The sequence below is a fragment of the Argopecten irradians genome, chromosome 1 (genome assembly GCF_041381155.1).
Source record: "Argopecten irradians isolate NY chromosome 1, Ai_NY, whole genome shotgun sequence".
In the NCBI taxonomy this organism is placed as follows: Eukaryota; Metazoa; Mollusca; class Bivalvia; order Pectinida; family Pectinidae; genus Argopecten; species Argopecten irradians.
The window spans coordinates 49,347,422-49,363,859 of NC_091134.1; positions in this window are offsets into that span (position 1 = coordinate 49,347,422).

The window sequence follows — 16,438 nt, forward strand, 5'->3', positions numbered from 1 at the left end:
GTACTATTAGAGAGAACATGGTGAGAGTGAAAGCTGGGTATACTTTGTGTAAAAAGATATCCCTCCTAAATTCTGCTGTCATATGCAGATTGATATTATACTCATTGCATTACATGAACATCCCAGGTTACACTTTTCACTCACATGCACTTATTGGCCTACTTAATTTTCTAACATTTTACTTTTTTAGACACATCAGAAATGAAACATGCTAAACTAGAAATACCTTCAAGACACAAATATCTCTTGCAATGCTAGGGAATGGATTTGAGTAACATTATACAGGCACTTCCCTAACAGGTACATTACATTTTCAAATTGATTATAATTTATGGTACATTGGTGACTTTTAAGGAGCACTATAGATATAGAACCCAGGTTGCAAAGATATTTCAAGGTAAAATGTACATAATTATGTAAAGTTATCATGCTTTGCAAATACACATAATTGTCTTCAACTGAAAGACATCATATGATGAAACAGCATGCAGTGGCCAGGTAATGGAATAGAATAGACAAAGAAACATCCGCCACTATACAAGTCAAGATAACTGAATAAACTGATGAGAAAATGCCTCACAACAACTTAGCTTGCGGTTGTCCATTGAATCACCAGCTACACAAGAACACTCTGAACACCTATAATGAATGACAATCACAGCATGTAAGAGATTCAATAAATAGGAAGTCAATATGTCAAATCAGCAGTTGTTTTACATCCTGTCCTATACATACCACTATACAGTGTATATCTATATAGAACATCCTAAGCCTGCACTAGTACAGAAAGATCAACAGTCTTGCTCGGTTATTTGACAGTGCATATCACCTCCTAATATTTAAAATTCACCAGTTATTTTGTTGTTATTTTTTTCTTACAAGTATGATCTCAAAAGAATAGAACGAAAAGCAGTTGACCATTTTTTTAAATTCAGTTATCATGACCTTGACCTTGCATGTAACTTGTAAAATTCAATACGTTTTTTATGAAAAGACGACTCTATCATGTCTTTTGCAACATAAATGATATACAGCAATTTTCTTCCCGGCCTACTAATTAGATTCCAAATCCATGTGGTAGTATCAGTAATTTTCCTTGACCTTCTGAAGTATTTATACTAAGATAACAGTAAAATTTATCTCGCCCTGGTTTTCATATCCAAAAGACAGTAACAGCAATTTGTCCTTGACATACTTAAGTTTCCATATCAACACAAAAATTATAGCAGTCTTGTCCTTGACCTTCATATGATTCCATATCCAGTTGACAGTGACAGCAAACTTGTACTTGACCTTTTAAATTTCCTTGTCCAGAATACAGTAATCAAAACTTTGTTGTTGATCTTTTTATGTTCTGATATCAAGATGACAGAAAAGAGCATTTTCCTTTGCCCTTGACCTAATTTTAAGTGTTCATCTCCATGAGTCAGTAACAGCCATTTGCCCTTGAACTTCTGAAGTATTCATATCCAAACAACAACCTTGAAATTGACATTAAGAGCAATATGTTGATTCTGGTATAAACAGGCCAATAAACATAGACAATAATACAGTGTGACGCCTGCCCTGGATCATTCCGAATAAGATAGTTATGTACAGTAGATACTTGAACAAAATGGTTATGAAACAAACATTTTTCTCAGATGGAATAGTTGTAATAGTAAGTTCAAAGAAAAAAAGAGTAATGTCTGAGTAGGAGTATTCTGGTCCACCCAAAGGTCAAATCTTCACAGATGGTATTTGGCCAAAGCCTCTATTTGTTTATTGGGGGAGTTCTAAATATTTAGGCTGACTACACTTTATATATCCACAGAACATTCAGATATGACTGGAAAACCATGCAGATAATAATCTACAACAAATGGTCAGGAGATAGCAGACCTACACCTATATTCAAAGTGCTTAAAATGGTTGAAACTAATTGCTGTTAAATTATGTGTAAACACAATGCACATCAGCATCCATGCAAGCATGACATTTCTATCTAATATATTTGTTTTCTGCAATTTTTGTGATCTTTTTTAAAATCAACCTCCATTAAACAGATAGGTCATTTTGAGGTCAGACTTATTACTGCAATAGCGCCAAATTATCCTAAATTTCTCAACCAATGAAATAGGTATAACTGTCATGTGTAGCCACAGAGTAAAAAATGGTAGGAAATATTGATGTCAAAAATATTGTAATGCTGGGAAGTATTGATGTCAAAAATGTTGTAACACTGCAGTGGGAAGTATAGACGTCTAAAATGTTGTAATATGCTGGGAAGTATTGATGTAAAAAATGTTGTAACACTGCAGTGGGAGGTATAGACATCCAAAATGTTGTAAACTGGGAAGCATTGATGCAAAAATTTTGTAATATATTGGGTAATTTAGATGTCAAAAATATTGCAGCAGCAACTGTTTTAGTACAATTATGTAAAAAGACAAGGCTATTAAAGTATGTGTTATATCACAATCAAACTTTGTGTTCCCTATAAAGAAGAACAAGTATTTTTTATCTGATAATCTCTGAAATCTAATATGATGTTATCAATTTACCATGATCCTTTTTCTCTTCTAACACTTGACAATAAAACTCTTGTTCTTGAGGTTTTCTTACGGTAAGTAATCTATGAAGATCAGTTGTGACAGTTTTCTATGAGAACCTAATGAATCCGTCAATCAAAATCACCTGTAGTGTCACCCCTACCAAGATCCCATCTAATGACAGTCATGGGATTGCCGTGGTAACAGTATGGCGTCCGTTATACAAGATCCACTACAGTTCAGTAAGAGACAGGGACCTCATTCTTCTCTGACAAGGTAAATTAAGACAAATGATATACAAGCCTTAAAAGACCTGGATGAAAACAACATTAAGGTGCTTCTTCCTGTACAGATAGAGCACCTAATCTAGGGGAACTATCAGTGTGAAAAGACACTATATCCAGCTATAGTGAGTGTGTCAAGATTCCCAACACAACATTTGGTTCATATTTTTTCAGAAGATTTGTTAATTCAACAACCTCCGTTATGTTATATGATTATATATGCCTAACTGAAGAGAACTGCATTGGTATTCACCCCCTTGTGATTATGTAAATCTAGACCTGATGACATAGCTTTTATAGTATTGCCTTACTGAATCATACTCACTGTGGAACAATGACATCCAACAGGATATGTACACAACAAATAGTCACATTACATTGTAGTTTCATGCCATGTCAGTCAACAGTCAAAACTCTTTTCACGAGGTGTTGGGACCAACTCAATGAACTGTTTTCTGAGGCCAATAATGGAAGAAAGTAGTTGGGATATATAAGCTTATTGCCTTATGTAGATCATCCTTTTTCAATTCTATTGAATAGCACTTTGTTGAAATTGAAATTGAAATGACAGAAATTGCATGAGAATATGAAAGAGTTCTCTCAAACCTCACCTTGATATTTTCAATTGTCTAACCCTTGCTATTGATATCAGCTTTTAGCTATAGACAACCAAGAATCTCAACACCATGTTGGCAATTGCTCCATTAAATCTTCAAGGTAGTAAAAGATTCTAGTAATTATTTCCCCTCTAAGAGCACGGCCTTATATCACTGTGTTACCATCTCCCTGTAATTATCAGGTAATCCAGACTGAGTTTGACAGAAATCCAATCAGCCACTCATGAGGAGTAGCAATTTGAATGAAAGGCTGATAGACACCGGATAAATGAAAGACAATGGATGCTGGGCTTTGGCAGAAACAAACATGTCCTTCAGAGCAGGTGAGCTAATGATACAAGAGTCTTCAATAAAAGCTTGTGTGCCTTGTGTACATAAACCAGCTATCATTAAATTAAAATCAATTTGTCTGCTTCACCAAAAGGAACTCTCCTGCTGTAATTGGAAATGTAAATATGTATTTAGTTATACACAAAATAGAGTAAGACTTTTTACCAAATAGAAACTGGTAGAATGTTGCACTATTAGCACTATATTAGACTGACAACCAGACCATAAGTTGTTGATAAGACTTTCTCAGCAGACTTCTTCACTAGATTATCTCCCCCTAGTTTGAAACTTATTATAAACATGTACAATGTAGTTTGTTAAAAAAAACTAAAAAGCCCACTCATTATTTAAAATAAACTCACGATTTGTGTTTAAATAGGTCCGAACAAGGTTCAGTAAAGAAGCCGACGAGTCCTGTCTCTTGACACTCCAGCTGCTTTCAGCATGGTCGATCACCATAAACAGAATTTTTGGTTTTACGTACTATGAACCGCCAGGGCCAATTAAGGACATGCCAGTTTTAGATGATGGATGAAAAGCCAGAGTACCTGGAGAAAAACCAGTCAGTATCTGGCAATTATCTGCCCCACATGTGATTCAAACACGAGACCCAGAGGTAGAGGTTTAAGTTTGTGGCAATTCATGGAACAGGACATTTTAATCACTCAGCCACCATGACCACCAAAGGTTGACAGGTTATATTGCTATCTGTAGAGGATGACAAGCTAGGGTGTGCTGTTTGGAGTCTTTGACATATTGAAATTGAATATGCTTTGCTGAGATAGCACTATAACACAGGCCATAGTTTTTACTTCACAAGAGAACACAATACAAACATACTGCAGCCTCTCGAAAACAAATGCACTTGCCACACACATGGAAAGTGCATACACCCACAAGGGGATGCCTGATTAATCACCCTTGTCTGCTGATTGAACAAGGAATTAAAGCAAATAAAGCTGACTGCGCTTTGGATCAAACATGATGACTGGTGATAATGATGAAAAACAAGAGGCCCAGAGGGCCTGTATCGCTCACCTGGTTTGTAATGCCAAGTAATGTTCTGAATATAAGTTCATTGTTTCTTTTCTGAAGAAATTTGGATATTTACCTCTTATTCCCCTATTGGGACCCACTCTTTCTCCTCCAGGGGGGTCAAAGCCAAAATTTATACGAATTCTGTTAACCCCAAGGATGTTTCTGGCCAAATTTGGTTACAATCCATGCAGAACTCTAGGACAAGTAGCAATTTATAGGATTTACCTCTATTTCCCCAATTGGGCCCCATCCCTCCTGCCCCCTGGGGGTCAGAGCCAAAATTTATACAAGTTCTGTTCCCCTTCCCCCAAGGATGTTTCTGGCCAAATTTGGTTACAATCCATGCAGAACTCTAGGACAAGTAGCGATTTATACGATTTACCTCTATTTCCCCTATTGGGCCCCGCCCCTCCTGCCCCTGGGGGGTCAGAGCCAAAATTTATACAAGTTCTGTTCCCCTTCCCTCAAGGATGTTTGTGGCCAAATTTGGTTACAATCCATGCAGAACTCTAGGACAAGTAGCGATTTATAGGATTTACCTCTATTACCCCTATTGGGCCCCGCCCCTCCTGCCCCCTGGGGGTCAGAGCTAAAATTTATACAAGTTCTGTTCCCCTTCCCCCAAGGATGTTTGTGGCCAAATTTGGTTACAATCCATGCAGAACTCTAGGACAAGTAGCAATTTATACGATTTACCTCTATTACCCCTATTGGGCCCCGCCCCTCCTGCCCCCAGGGGGTCAGAGCCAAAATTTATACAAGTTCTGTTCCCCTTCCCCCAAGGATGTTTCTGGCCAAATTTGGTTACAATCCATGCAGAACTCTAGGACAAGTAGCGATTTATATGATTTACCTCTATTACCCCTATTGGGCCCCGCCCCTCCTGCCCCCGGGGGGTCAGAGCCAAAATTTATACAAGTTCTGTTCCCCTTCCCCCAAGGATGTTTCTGGCCAAATTTGGTTACAATCCATGCAGAACTCTAGGACAAGTAGCGATTTATAGGATTTACCTCTATTACCCCTATTGGGCCCTGCCCCTCCTGCCCCTAGGGGGTCAGAGCCAAAATTTATACAAGTTCTGTTCCCCTTCCCTCAAGGATGTTTGTGGCCAAATTTGGTTACAATCCATGCAGAACTCTAGGACAAGTAGCAATTTATAGGATTTAGCTCTATTACCCCTATTGGGCCCCGCCCCTCCTGCCCCCTGGGGGTCAGAGCCAAAATTTATACAAGTTCTGTTCCCCTTCCCCCAAGGATGTTTGTGGCCAAATTTGGTTACAATCCATGCAGAACTCTAGGACAAGTAGCGATTTATAGGATTTACCTCTATTACCCCTAATGGGCCCCGCTCCTCCTGCCCCAAGGGGGTCAAAGCCAAAATTTATACAAGTTCTGTTCCCCTTCCCCCAAGGATGTTTCTGGCCAAATTTGGTTACAATCCATGCAGAACTCTAGGACAAGTAGCGATTTATAGGATTTAGCTCTATTACCCCTATTGGGCCCCGCCCCTCCTGCCCCCTGGGGGTCAGAGCCAAAATTTATACAAGTTCTGTTCCCCTTCCCCCAAGGATATTTCTGGCCAAATTTGGTTACAATCCATCCAGAACTCTATGACTAGTAGCGATTTAAAGGAAATGTTGACGGACGGACGACGGACGGACGGACGACGGACGGACGGACGGACGGACGGACGGACGGACGGACGGACGGACGGACGACGGACGCCGCGCCATGACATAAGCTCACCGACCCTTCGGGCCAGGTGAGCTAAAAAACCATATTACAATGTTGATATTCACCAATCATTTGTATTTTATATGGCTCCCAAAGTAGTAACCATAGCAGCAAGGTATCTTGATGTAAATATAAATTCTATTTAATCAATGGTCGATGAGAGAAATAATGTTGATGATATAGTTTCAGAGTGTTAATCATTAGTGGCACAGGGTGAATGTAATATCAGTGATTTAAACAGCAGTGTATATTATACATTAAGAGTTTGTTAAACAAAGTCAACTAGGCAAAAAACATTATTGCTAAAATGATGAATATTTCTACTCTTCATAAATTCAGTATATTGAACAACTTTTCCCCTAATTTTTTATGAGAATTAGTTTAATCTCTAATTGAACTGGTCTGTGGTCTAAATCCTACTTTTCTTTAAACCTTTTTTCCATTCTTGGAATTCTACCCCTCTCTTTCTGTTTCCTTCTGTTCCTCCCCTTTACCTTTCTTATCTTTACCAACCCCAGCCTTCTACCCTCCATACCACTTAACTTTGTCTACCCCTTCCATCTCCCATCCCCTCTCCTTGCCTCCTTTATATCACTCCAGCCTCTTTATTTAAGTCTCTATCCCCCTCCATTTTATAACCCTTATATCTCCCTCTTTTCTGCTTTAACCTTTCCAAAGCCTTTTTTCCTCTCTTTACCTTTTTTCCACCTTCTTTAACTTTCTACACTTAAGCTGTATTAACCTTCTCCAGTCCCTCCCTCTCCTTTCACTATACGAGGATTGTTCATCCCTCCCTGTCCCTCCCCCAAATAAATGAAATAAAGTAAATATTTGCCTCAATCCTTTCCCTGACTCTGTACTAGCCTTCTTCCACTGTCTCTGTCTCTAGACCAGCTTTCTGATCTGTCCTCCTATTGCCCTCCATCCTCCCCTCCCTGCCCCTAGAGCCCCCTCGCCATCCCCTATAACTTCAGCCTCCTTGATCTTCCCCTTGATCATCATCTCTCATCTCCAAACAGCCTGTCATGATTTAACTACCCCTATCTACTCCACATCCCCATCCCCAGCCACTATATCAATAAACAAGGCCACCACCTACCTCCCTGGGGGTAGAGAGCTCCTCCCCTGGGGTACAGAGCTCCTCCCCTGGGGTACAGAGCTCCTCCCCTGGGGTACAGAGCTCCTCCCCTCATGTAGAGAGCTCCTCCCCTGGGGTACAGAGCTCCTCCCCTGTAGAGAGGGTAGAGAGCTCAGTGGGAAATCCAGAATCTGATGAAACACAACAATCACCTTAAAATTATAACTATTAAGACCACTCTAACATTATAGAATATCTCTACTTTTCACCAATCATAATTATATTGGCCTGTTTTATATCATCAATATCATGAAACATCATCATAATTCTTATCTTTTTCCCTATTGTATTTTTTATCTAATATTATTCATAAGTCATAAATCATGATACACTGTATGGCTATAAATAGACACCCAATAAAGAAAGTACAAGAGGCCATATGGGCCTTAACAGTCATCTGGCTATATATATAGTATACAGTAGTGGCTATTAAATTAAGGCAACACAAGGACTCCTTTCTTAAAGCTGTAGGTTTCTGATATATTGATGACTTTGTTCTTAAAAGTAGGTCAAGGTCATTCATTTTAACAATCTTTGTAGCCCTTCATCCCCGCATGCTACAGACTCAATATCTGGTCTATAGGCCTCTTTGTTATTGAAAAGAATTCATTTAAAGATTTTAGCCTATTTGACCTCTGTGATCTTGAATAGCGGTCAAGGTCATTTATTTGAATAAGCCTGGTAGCCCTTCAACCCAGCATGCTACAGGCCAAATATCAGTACCCTAGGCCTTTCGGTTACTGAAAAGAAGTCGTTTGAATGAAAAGTTTACGTACAGTGCATGACAAAGAACGGAGCACAATGACTATAGTTCATCATGACCCTTATTAAACTTCCTCATTACGTACTGCAATCTCAAACATCAGATAAAACCGATTCCCTGAAAATTGACTGCAGATTGATCAAATCTGTCTTAGCTGCTGTATAGCTTTGGATGGTGAACAGTTGTGTAATTTGAAAGTTACAATGTCAACATGGAAAGCTTTGTCTTTTAATACATAAAAAAGAAACATAAGATGCAACACCTTAAAGAATATAGTAGTGGCAACCACTGAAGGCAATACAAAAGAACTCTTTTAATAGAAGAAGTTTAGGTTCCGATATATTTGATAAATTAGACCATGAATGAAGGTCCCTTAATCCCCACCATGCTACAAGTCCAATATCAGGCCTCTTAGTTATTTACAAGAAGTTGTTTAATGATTTTAGTCTTTTTGACCCCTGTGACCTTGAATGAAGATCAAGTCATTCATTTGAACAAATTTGGTAGCCCTTCATTCGACAGTCTCAATATCAGGTCTCTAGGCCTCTTAGTTATTCAGCCTTTTTGACACCTGTGACCTTGAATGAAGGTCAAGGACATTCATTTGAACAAACTTCATATCACTTGTATTGGTTAAGAAGTACATTTTACACCTATGACATGTTTAAATGACCTCCATAGATCCTAGTGCATGAGCTGCAAGTGGCCAGTAATGGCCTACCAGGAAGCTGAATTTCCTTGTAATTAATATCTGTATACAGAATTCTGATATCTATAACATCACGCAAGCCTTCATATCATTTTGTTGGGACATATTTAGATCATATAAATGGAACTTTAAATCCCTCATGAGAGTGGTTTGACAATACATATATTTGTTTTAGACTTCACTAATAAAATCTGTCAATAGAATTTATATAAACCTAGTAACAGATGTCATTCCCTAGCAACCGGTCACTGTTCAATAACTTAATGTGCTATCTCTTCCATGATACAATCTAGTACTAGAAGGCGCTACCAGTCCCATCCGATACTGATCAGCGATATTAAAGTATCCAGGCACATCAGATCCTTTGTCACGAAACCTCAGCAAATAGACTTTCAATAACAGCAAAATCATTAATATTACAGTCTTTCTGTAAAAATGTAATTAAGAATTATGTAGAGGCTAAAGATATGTTGAGAAGTTAAATGTATACATATTTTATATAGATATATATATATACAGTCAAATCTGTCATGAGCGACCACCACTCAAGGAAAATTGAAAAATGGTTTCTTGTTTTTGTATGAGCTTGAATTAATGCAATCAGTGCAAATTAAAGCGATTAAGTGATTTCATTATTTTATGACTCAGCTAATATTACAGCAAATTTAGTGACCATTAATATTTAATCACAGACAGTATTTCTTTTTTCATATTAATCCAATTTGATTCAGTTCCTTACTTCCTTTATTTCTTTGAACCTATAATTTTAATCCATGTGAAGGCCCTACATTTCATGTGAAATTCACTTTTATGCCGTTTCACATGAAATTTTTCACATGAAATTATGTGAAAATTTTTTAATTTAAATTCACTTTTTTGCTCTGTTTCAAATGAAATTTTTCACATGAAATTAATTTGAAGAAATAATTGCAGTCAAAACAAGAACATACCCGGTAGTAATTCAAAATCTTTACAAACACTCCATTACTTCTACCATCAACAGGAATTTGATCATTTACGATTATCAATTTACAATGTGGGCTGACCAAGCTAAGGGATAAAGATTACACACCCAATTTTTAATCTGCGACTTTTATTGATTTATTTAACCACTGCATAACCTTGGGGCCAAGGTCATGCACAGCTACCAAAACTCCTGTAACAGGGGCAACAATTACGTTAGGGTTTGAATTGAGTTATCTTCATATTGATTAAAAAAGTTCATCTTAATTTTGTTTCTTTTAAAATAATGAAGATTTGTAGCATAATTTACAGAGATATTTTTAGAGTCACACTACATCACAAACTCACAACAACATTTGTGACAACATCTTTCACCTACATGTTGACCAACTCTTGATATGGTATTAATCTATTTTTTATTTAATCTGCAAAAATTCATACACACCATCATCTCACAGTTGAGTAATCCTACACACTGGGAAACTGAAGCATTGTGTACTTAACCTGAATTCTATGCTGTATTTTCTCTGGAGCTGATCCTGTTTTCTAGTAAAACACCTTCCCATGGAGGATCAGAGCCGCCTCACAGTCACTGCTGCCATGGGATTAAAACAAGCCGTCGACAGTCATTTGTTAACATGAATCCTATTTCCTGATCTGTGATTTAGTTTCTGTTCATTCAGCCATAGACCACTGGGAAATTGACTGCAAGCAGAATCCAACTACAACAGTTTGTGATGAACAAAATTAGGGGAGTTAGGGGTGTAGACACCAGCTATTACTAAAACACGGACACGTCAAATCGCCTGCTCAATGTGCCTTACAATTAGAAAAGTAATATCTTGACAATGAAACGTACAGTTGAAGATAAGACTTGAAAATGACTAATAACAGTATATACTATATTACAAGATATCCCAGAGAAATCTTGGAGCCTACGAAAGAATTATCTTTGTCTTACAATGAAAAGAGGGATCTTTTCTCTGCTTTTAAAATTTTCAATATCAAAATCCTACCTATGAAATTTGAGACAGATCCCTTTGGTACTTTCTGAGAAATAGAGGTAACAATTTTCAACTATCAAAATTCAAGATGGCTGCCTGTCAGCCATCATGTTGTCCGATCAGATACAAAATGCAATATGCACAACTAGGGTCGCAAGGGATTACCTACATATGAAATTTGAAAAAGGTCCTTTCAGTACTTTCTAAGTAAAAAACTTTAAGTATCCAAGATGGTGGCGGGTCTGGAAACTGGAATATGCACAACAAGGGCCTTAGGGGAACCTTCAGTACTTTCTGAGAAATGCAGTATATGTAACAAACTTTAACTTTCAAAATCCAAGATGGCTGCTTGTTGGCCATCTTGTTGACCGATCAATCCAAAACGCAATATGCACAACTAGGGTCATAGGGGAGGGGAACCTACATATGAAATTTGAGACAGATATGTACTTAAGTACTAACTTTCTGAGAAATAGTGGTAACAAGAAAAATGGACAGATGGACAACCTGATTACTGAGATACAGGGCCCTAATAATTTGTTAGTTCAAACATGGGTCAACATGGTTGGACAGCATTGTTGTCCAACAGTATTCAACAAATTCTTATCAGTGTTGGACTTGGAGATGTTGTCCAACAGTTTTCAACAAATTCTTATCAGTGTTGGACTTGGAGATAGAAAAAAACTTGTTTTCCTTAGCTTAGGTATGATAATGAGTTATGGTATGGTAACCATACAACCATTTTTTCTAGCCATTGGGTGTGAAGGGAAGAAACTCATTATCATTAGTAAGAACATGGTCAATATCATAATGGTAATAACACCATAATTATACCCCATAATTTCATCTATTGAGCTAGAGGGTGAGAAGCAGAGCTTTTTCCCCAATCAATGATAATGTGGGGCTGGTGAAATGATACACAGAGGAGCAGTAAGTTTATTTACCTCTGTGTTGTCTATGTGATCGCTATCTTAAGTTTACATGCCGACAACACATGTACAAGATTTTATCCTGGAATTAATAGCTTCATGTTTACACACCATGGGTCATGCTTTAACTATTTCAGTCTATGTCTGGTTAGCTTTCAAGTATTAATGTGCCAGAACCACTAGATACATGTTTAATATATCTAAAAATCATCAATTTCATCTTAATTCTTATTTCTTAATTATTCTTAATTCAAAACAGAATTAACACTACCTGAGCTGGCTAGAGTACAAACTGGCAAATGCAGGTTGTAGTGCAACATGTCTCTCAGCAATTGACAAAAGCCCAATTAGCCTGAATCACTCACCTAGCTATGAGCTGGTGATCATTGTGTACATTAAAGGCCTAGGATAGTCAATATAAGATAGTATATGTTTGTTTTACCTAGGTACAACTTTAATTTAAATGATGGGGTGCAATCTCACTCAATTGAACTTGGTGATTTTTCATCAGAATGCTAGAGGCTAAATATCAAGTCTCAAGGTCTCTAAATTAATGACAACAATTTTTTGACCCAGGCATGGATGAAGGTCAAGGTCATTCATCTAAATAGAATTGGTAATTGAAATCAACTTATATTTGTGTGATTTAATTTTGGAATTACGCAATCAAACTGAAATCTATTGTACATGTATGCATGAAAAAGTATCGTCGCAAATATGAATATTAATAACAAGTAATTCTCACTTTAGTCAGAACTCACAAAATTCATCTAAATTGCTGCGAAAATGTGATATTTACAACAAAAATTAATTGTTTTACAGCTTGCCATTCATTCCAGCATACTGCAGGCCAAGTATCAGGTTTCTTCATTCCAGCATACTGCAGGCCAAGTATCAGGTTTCTAAGCCTCTCATTATTGGACAGAAGTAGCTTAAAAATTTAAGCCTATTTGACCCCAGTGACCTTTAATAAAAGTAACGGTCAACCCCTCAACATATATGGTAGATCCCAGCATACTACAGGCCTAATATCTGGTTTCCAGGCTACCTAAAGGGACATTTCAGTGAGGCTAATTCTGTTACATAACCACGAAGCAAATTATGACATAAATGTATTTTTCTACATTCCTTATGAAACATATACAAAGAAATACTGACAAATTTCACGATATTGTTAAGTATTTTTTATTGATACCATTGAAATTCCAAATCCCTGAGCCTGATGAATAGGACTAAGCAGGTACAACATGTACACTGTACCCATACCCGAGCCAAAGTCAAGCACGTTAAACAAATGCAATACATTTCCACTGAGGTGTTGATGGAATTATTTTTTGACAAGATCATGCATATGCATCTAACAAGGTAAACACACTACTGTAAGGGCGATTTGTGTAGTTCTAGAGAAAAACTTCTTTACTACACTGGCAAGGGCAAGGATTCGGCATACAAGACATCCAACCACTGTGTAATGGTGGATGTAAGCGAGTTTGAAAAATTCAAATACATTTTCACTACAGTGGGCTTTTCTTGCATATCACAGTAAAAGCAACTCATCTAATTTCTATTAGAACTGGTTTGTTTCCAAAATATGTGCAAATTCTAATGTACTCTTAGACTGAATTGCCCCTTTAAAACCTATTTTACTTCTGTGACCTTGAATATAAAGGTAAAGATCTTTGAAGAAGTGTTGTAACCCTTCATTATAGCATAGAAAGACATTGTTGTTTGCCTACTGATCTATTGTTAGACCATATAACCTTCAGATATTATTTCAATCTACAAATGTATGTTGTAGGCATAAAGCTTTACACATTATTTTCACATCCACAAGCAAATTTGGAGGAGGTTTCATCGAAAACAATTTTAGTTTTGTCAAGCTACAGTAAAAGCATCAAGTTCTTCACTTCCCTAGAGGAAAATTAATAAAAAAAACTTATTCCATCTCTCAAATTAAATTTGAAATGTTACGTTACAACAGAAATGCTTGTCTGAATTCTAAATTAGCAATTAAAGTACATGCTACAGTATCCCTGGAGGCTTCTCCTACAGGTTTTTGGTATAGATTGGGCCACATCACATGCTTCCCTGACCTAAATAAAACCCTGTACAAAAAATTGTTTTCCTCTTATTCTAGCTTCCAATAAAAGATGTTTTACAATTTCAAAACAAACTTCGGGTTTGTATCAAATTCTATCCAAGAGCTTTATAGAAGCCACCAAGCCAAGATTATAGCCAATTTAATACAAAGAAATACTCAAAAACCTGTTAATGTGTTGGATAACTAGGCCATGAACAGCTACAATTTATACATTGAGAACTTGTATGTTCCTCCTATCTATTTAATAGAAAATAAAGGAAGAATATCAATTTTATTTCCAAAAAATTGTGGCAAAGTGGTTAAAGTGTCTGGCATTCTATTCAATGACCATACCAATCTGCAGCAACTCTCTCAAATAACAAACCTAACTTCTCATAAAAACAGGGGGGGGGATTCAATACATGTCTTAAAGTCAAATTATGAATCTATATTTAAAGAAGATTGAATCAATGTCATTGAAGAAGAAAAATTTAAAGGAGAAGGTATGTTAAGACTCGAATATGGCTCCAAAATTAATTCTGCAGTAAAGAACAACATATTTTGCCATAAAACAGTTGAATACATTTGCTAACACATTACATCCCGAAAATATCCCTCATATGCCAATTATGTTCACTATGACGTCATCAACATGCAGTTTCCCGCCATTTTGCACAAAAATCCTTGAAAAATCATACTTTTTGAGTGGTTTTCTTTAAAAATGAATGTGGCCGCCTTCGTGGAGCAGAAAGAGATTTTCATACGCATATCCATGCAAAATATAAAGTTGCTCCAAGTTGGCGGCCAAATCCATTTCAAGCCTTTTCTAACCTAAAGATGATGAATTTCTAGCAAAATTTGGCGAGAAGAGGAAAATCATCAATTTAATGACGTCACAGGTGGAGCACATCGTGTACATGGTTATAAAAAGTTATGTTTTGATGAATCGCAAGTATGAGAATATTTATTGATGTGAAATTGATGTGGATCAGAGTTAATATTTTTCGGCCTGAAAAAGTAAGGCCAAATACTGGTCCTACCATATCTACTCCTTTGATAATCATAATCAAAAGTTTACTTATCGTATTACTGCTTTATTAACCAACAATGACATAGCGGATGCCCTACATTTAAGGAATGCTGATAAAATGAGTGGTACAGGTTGGTAGGTTACTGTTTTCATTAATTATTTGTTTTTAATAAGAAGTCTGGAGTTTGGATATAATGTTTAGTTTGCATTTTCCCCCTGCCTAGTATATCTTTTCCTTTTGTCTCAGGGGACCAATGACATCAAATAATTGTTTCTCTGATTTTATCATTGAATCAGTTCCATTTTATTTGCTGCTCCCCAGTGGGTCGTGAAACTAAATTTGTATACTTTTCTTGAACTGTGCGTGAATATGTATACCTAAAACTGAATATGTATTCTACCTAAAACTGAGTCAACAGGGTAAAAATAATTGCTGAAAGAAATTTTGCAATTCCTCTTCATCAATCATATATAATATTAAGCTTGCAGTCAATAACTACTGAATAAAAAATTGGAGCAATGAGACATGTTTCTTGGCAACACAGGGGATCATGTTTTGAAGAGGTTATTTTATAGATAATATTTACCTTTTTCAGTCTTTGGTACAAAAACCTTCTACATGTACATGTCTGAAATCCAACACTAAAATAACTTGCTCTATTGACTTGAACTAAAGACTTAAACATCCATTGGAAATTCAAGCAGGGGAAGTTCAACCCAACCGGTTTTGTATTTAAAGACCCTGACAACAGGTAACTATGGCAAGCCTTTTGGGTTTTTACCTATTGAAATGAAGATATCTGTATTCAAAATAAAGATATCTATATTTCTATAACAATTAGAGATATCTGTATTTGAATTAGATATATCTTTAATTGAATTATAGATATCTTTAATTGAATTATAGATATCTTTAATTGAATTAGAGATATCTGTATTTGAATTAGAGATATCTGAATTTGAATTACAGATATCTCTATTTAAAATAGAGATATCTCTAATTGAACACAAAATAGATATATCTTTTTGGTTTTGGTTTGGTTTGTTTATTTTTACGTCCTATTAACAGCCAGGGTCATGTAAGGACGTGCCAGGTTTGTTGGTGGAGGAAAGCCGGAGTACCCGGAGAAAAACCACCGGCCAACGGTCAGTACCTGGCAACTGCCCCACATGGGATTCGAACCCGCTTCCCAGAGGTGGAGGGCTTGTGGTAAGATGTCGGGACATCTTAACCACTCGGCCACCGCCGATATATCTCTAATTCAAATAAAGATATCTCTAATTCAAT